The following is a 6,623-nucleotide window of genomic DNA, read 5'->3' on the forward strand; positions in this document are numbered from 1 at the left end:
TCCCACGCATGCGCCAAGTATTTACTTCTGTGCCATCTAGTGTTCGTCTCTCGAAGGATTACGTGCAGATCGTGTAGCGCGTGTAGGATGATGTGGGGGGGGGGGGGTTGTAGCGCGCGTAAGAGTTGTAGGATTTACAGGGGTGTGAAATGTAAAAGATGTAAAGTATTGACCGATAGGCTAGCTAACCAGTAGCAAGTATGAAAAAGATTAGAGTGTATTCCTGTACTGTCCATGGTTTCGCTTATTTGTGGAAATAAATATCACTTCGAAGCTTCTGTGAGCCAATATCAGCATGAAGAATCTTATTTTTCTGCCTACTCAAGGATTGTGTGCTATAAACCCTTCTCGATGTGCAGATATTTTTCCCCTGATAGAGAATTATAAATGTGATTTATAACCTCTCATAAACAATTACCGCTGATCAAAGTGGCTGCGTGGTCTAAGGCGATGGAGCCACATGGTATATCCATTCGATCCATTCCACCTTTCATAGTGGATCTGACCATTTGATCTCAGGCACTAGTCAGATTCAAGACAGAAGGATAATTCTGATGAAGGCAAAATTCTGCACTGGAATTCCACTGATTTGAACCAAGCTAAGAAGGTCCTACAACCTATTTTCTATGCCTCAGTAATATTATCATCAGTCCTGTGAAGAAATGTCCTTCAGCTATTTCTTTTGCCTTCTAGACATTTATCCTATTGTTTTCTTGCTTTCTCATATAATATGTGATTTTCAAAAACCTTCCTATGCAAATATCTGTTATAAGCTCTTTTTTATTTGGATTGCTCCTTCAATTTATTTATTCCATAATTTTTAGTTTCCAATGCTTCATCTTTGTTGATATCTTGAGTACACCATTGCTGTTTCTGTAATTTTTTTTATTTATTCAGCCCTCTTCAATAGTGCCACTTATATCGTTTAATCTGTTTATTCAAAATTAATATTTTTTTCTTCTGATTTCTTCTTGTAAATCATAAAACTTTCCATATAGGAGAATTCCCTCCTTTTGCATTCAGATTCCTCCATGTAACCACATAATTCAATACCAGGAGAGGCTTGCGCATCTTATTGTTGAGAGGGTTGTTGATGGTCATGTGTTGAGTTTATGCAGCATTCCTGTCATAACCAATGCTAGAGCCTCTCCTTTCTTAGCCTAAAATGAAAAGCACACAGGTGCTCAACATATATTAAATGTAGTTCTGCTATCTTTGAAGTTCACAAACAAAATGTAGAATCATCAAATTCAATAACTATTTTTCACCAGAATATCAGAGGATTAAGAAGCAAAAGTGATGAATTAATACACTCCTTTGACATGGACTCCATTAGTTATTAGTCCATATATTATGTTTAAGTGAGCATCACATGGTTGAGCAGGACCTGCTGCACCTCTCAATGAATGTTAACCAATTAGGATCCAGCTTTTGTCAAAAAGGACTACAGAGGGGAGGTGTGTGTATTTTTGTTAAGAATGGTCAACATTTCAACAAAATTGACATTTCTCATCATTGTAAGGAACAGGACTTAGAAGTCTGTGCAATTTTACTAGTAACTAAAACACTTAACCTAATTGTATTAAGTTTGTACAGAGCTCCTACAGTAGATTTTAATGAATTTTTAATTAGACTAGATGCAATTTTAAAGTATCTGTACAATCCAAAATCTGAGATTATAATCTGTGGAGATGTAAACATAAACTGTCTAAATGAGATCAACCATAAACAACAAATAAACACACTACTACAGACATACAATCTGTCACACTGTGAATTTTGCAACAAGAATTCAAAATTCCTCAAATACAGCCATTGATAATATTTTTATAGACAGTGTAAGATTGAGCTCTTCTTACACCTCTCCCATAGCCAACGGCCTATCAGACCATGATGCCCAGTTTCTCACATTAAATAATATAGCTACAGAGGCTAATTTAACACCCTTGAAACTGAGAACCTGAAGAATAAATAATGAAACCATTGCTCACTTTCAACATCTATTAGAGTATGAAACATGGAAACCTGTTTTTGAAAATAAGGATACAAACTATAAGTTTAATTCTTTTTACATATCTTTCTAAATATCTTTGAAGCTAGTTTTCCAGTTCAAAATAAAAGTGTAGGGAAAATAAAAATGACCACATTACACAAGGAATTAAAATATCTTGCAAACATAAAAGGAGCATATATATATATATATATATATATATAGTATAAGTAGTAGTAATCCAAACATGAGAGCGTATTACAATAAGTATTGCAAAATTCTAAGCAGAGTAACAAAAGAGGCTAAAAGGCAGCATCACTGTAGGCTTATAGCAAAATCAGATAATAAGATAAAAATATCCCGGAATATAATAAAACACAAGTCAGGAAAATTACATCAGATTGAACAGATACTATCTGTTCTTATAAATAGTGAAAAAGTAAAGGATCCTGAAATAACTGCAGATGCCTTCAATACATTTTTTTTTGGCGATTACAGAAAATCTAAACTTGCATCAAGGGACAAAAGGTGATGCCATTTCATTTCTGAAAGATGCTTTTCCTAGAAAATTCCCTGGTATTAAGTCCATTCCAACCAGGGAAACTGAGATAAAAAGCATATTACTGTCTCCCAAGGCAAAAGACTCATCAGGTAATGATGGAATAGGAAGTAAAATTTTAAAAGTTTGTACATCACTGATCAATCGCCCATTAACTCACATTTGTAATCACTCGCTCTTGACTGGGATCTTCCCTAACCATCTTAAGATTTCAATAGTAAGACCATTATACAAAAAAGGTGACAAATCTAGTATGTCAAACTATAAACCAGTTTCACTATTAACTACTTTTTCTAAAATACTTGAGAAAGTTATGTACAATAGATTAAGCCATTATTTGCAGACTAATAATATACTGGTCCCAGAACAATTTGTCTTCAGGAAGGGAATATCCACTGAAAACGCAGACTTTATGCTAACAGACAGTGTATTAAAATCTATTATCCCGGAAATGCATGTAGGTGGAATATTCTATGATTTAGTTAAAGCTTTTGATTGTGTTAATCATGAAATTTTGTTAACTAAATTACAATTTTTTGGTATTCAGGGAACAATGGCAGGTTGGTTCAGATCCTACCTTGTAGATAGAAAACAAAAGATTGAAATAAAATCGCCTAATGCAATCACCTAATGCAACCCAAAATACTTATTCAAAATTGGGAACAACAGAGCATGGAGTTCCTCAGGGGTCAATTTTAGGAACTTTGCTTTTTATAATCTATATAAATGACCTTCCCCCAACATTAAATACCCGATCAATACCCATAATATTTGCTGATGACACTAGTCTAATAATTTCTAGTAAGAATTTAGATAATTTCTGTATGTTATTGAACAGTGTTCTCTCTCAGATGAGTAAATGGTTTGCTGCTAAGAAACTGGCCCTGAATCTAGATAAAACAAATATACTGAAATAAAATTTATAAGAAATAATACACCTCAATGTCCATTAAGCATTGGATATAATAATAAATATATAGAAGAGGCAGTACACACAAAATTCCTTGGCTTACAAATTGATAACCAGTTAAACTGGAAATACCATATTGATCAATTGGTTCCGAAGTCAAATGGAGCATGTCATGCAGTAAGAGCTTTGTTACATGTCAGCAACACTGATACACTGAAATCAGTTTATTTTGCCTACTTTCACTCTATAATGAAGTATGGAATAATATTTTGGTGTAACTCATCTGACAGCAAAAAGGTATTTACATTACAAAAGAAAATTTTTAAAATCATGGTGGGAGTAAAACCTCAAAATTCTTGTAGAGAGCTATTTAAGAGATTACAGATCTTACCTCTTTCATGTGAATATATATTTTCATTATTAAGCTTCATTATAAATAACTAAGAACGTTTTCAGACCAATTCGGATGTACACAGTGTTAACACGAGAAACAAGCACCATCTCCATAGACCGGTTGCTAACCTGACGTGTTTTCAGAAAAACACATATTATTCTGGCATTAAAATTTTCAACGATCTACCATCTACTCTCAAAAGTCTAATGAATGAAAAGGAGCAATTTAAATTAGCACTGAAACAATACTTAAAAACACACTCATTCTACTCTGTTGATGAATTCCTACTGTCTAAAAATGACTCGTCCTTTTAAAAGGTTATGAGGTTATGTACATAGAATAAATTGACATTATTGACTGTTGTTTTTGTGTCTCAGTTGTACTGTATTTATGGCTTTTGTATTTGTATGACTTGTTCCACATCCTACAGTCATTCTGACTTACTTTGGATCTACGGAATGTAATGTATGTATGTGAGTATGTATGTACATACTCTTGTAATTCTTTACAGAAAGTCTGGATGCCATTTACAATTCCTACCACAGGAGTGCATACTCCATTAAATTATCAAGCATCAACCTGATTATTCTGTCTGGTATCTAGGCATGTGATATTGTTTTTTCTCCAATTTCTTCTTAATTAACAGAACTACCACTGAGGCAGATATTTGCTCTGTGAGCAAAATATATTACAAGATAATGAATTTCTTCAGTCTTGAGCCCCTTTACCTTTCTTCTTCATTTCAGATACTATATTGTCTATTCATTTATTTCTCAGTTCCTCAAGCATTTCTAATTCTTTACACATGAAGTACCTGTGTTATCTATCCCTTGGCTGTGGCATTTAAATTCATAATTTGCTAATATTATCATACCAGTGAATTTGAGTATCTTTATACCCTGCATTACAATATGTTTAGTATGGGAGAATACAGCTCTTGTGCTTACTTCCATGGATCTCAAGTCAGACTTCCAGTGACACAATTTTTGTGTCACTGAGTGTTCTTTTGAAACCGTAGCACACTCACAATATTGCAATAAAGTACTACACACAAACCTTCCATTTCGTCATTTACACAGTTCCTTCTGCATATAGTAAATAAATAGATGAATATAGTGCAGATCTTATATACAGCCCTTAAGGAAAGTAGGTTCATGGTTTCAGCTTCTCTGAGTATATCCATTAATAATTTGTGAAAGAACTGGATGTTCATCACACATATTGTGGATGCCATGCCATTTGAGGCTAACAGTGCCTTTGTGGTCAATCAAGGCTTTCCATCCAAAGAAGTGGAGGAGAAACTTACCATGGATGTCACACTGAGGCTCCTGATGCTTTGTGACCCACCCACACTTTCAGTCCAAGGGACAGTTGGGATATTGAGAGAAAAGCTTGGAGTTGGCCTCCATCTCCTTTTAGTTTTGTGGTTAAATCTCTCAAATACGTGCATCTGCCTAATTTGTCAATGAATTTACATTGCCTTACCATGATATTAGATAGTCACAAATGTGTAGATTTGCCTTACCTTACACAGTTCTTACAACTGAAATTTCTTATGTTAATATAAACAGATAAATATTGCAGATAATTGTATTAACATATTACCTGTTTACTTACTTACTTACTTACTTACACCTTGGCTGTATAGTCCTCTAAGGACCTTGACTTCCAACTCAAAAGGAACTGGCATGTGCAGTAGAGAATCTGGGTAGTGGCTATAGAAACAGACACATCTATGTTTTATCAGACAGTCAAGCCGCAATTTAAGCTCTTAACAATTGCCAGATCAGTTCAAAGCTGGTTTGGAACTGCCATCAATCACTCATGAAACTGGCTGAACACGATACAGTTCAAACGATATGAGTGCCAGGCCACAGGAGTATTGAAGGTTATGAAACTTCCAGTCAATTGGTAAGATTGAGAACCGAATGTCCTTTCACAGGATCTGAACCAGCATGTGCCATTTCATTAGGGATTGCCAGGAAGGCTGTCAGGGTAGGGTTAAAGGTAAAGTTGTCCCTGTGCCTAACTAATTAAGTATTATGCCATGAAGACGTATGGGGGAGTGGCTGTACAGATCCACATTTTCTTGACCTTGGCGCTAGTTGGAGGTGAGTGGTCAGCTCCACATCCCTGCAGCTTTACTCCCGCGGAAAAAGCCCCCAGTACCCATTGAATAGGAGGTTGGGTGGACCCTAAAGCCGCTCTGGACGATATGTAGAAGAAAAATTCTTGAGCTTACCGGGACTCGAACTCTGACCCCTCAGTCGCAGTCAATCGTTATACTGACTATGCTATCCCGTCAGGGAGTGGACAAAATGGGGCATTAGTGGAATCATATTCCCCGCCCCTCTGTCAACAGGTAAAGAGACCCCCGGTACCCACTGGATGTGAGGCTTGGTGGGCACCAGAGCCGGTGTGGACACTGAGCAGAAGTGAAAAATCTCTTGGCCCTGCCGGGAATCGAACCCCGGTTCCGCGGCCTCTAAGGCCCTAACCCATCGCTATTCAGGCTCCTCAGTCAGCTGGACATTTGTATAATTCTACGCGGTCCGTAAAATTGCAATAGTGGGCTCCCGACTTAATTCAGACTTCATATGGAGCAACGTAAAGATCATTCTCAAATGCACAATTTTGCGGAAAACGCCATAAATGGGAAAGAAGCCATTATCTTCTTAATATGTCAACACCTATCAGATTTCAATTAATTTCACAACAACCGCTTCAAATTTTATGTATGTCGCAAGTTTCTAATTTAAGTCGAAGTTGG

The sequence above is a fragment of the Cryptotermes secundus genome, unplaced genomic scaffold (genome assembly GCF_002891405.2).
Source record: "Cryptotermes secundus unplaced genomic scaffold, Csec_1.0 scaffold22, whole genome shotgun sequence".
NCBI classification, from domain to species: Eukaryota; Metazoa; Arthropoda; class Insecta; order Blattodea; family Kalotermitidae; genus Cryptotermes; species Cryptotermes secundus.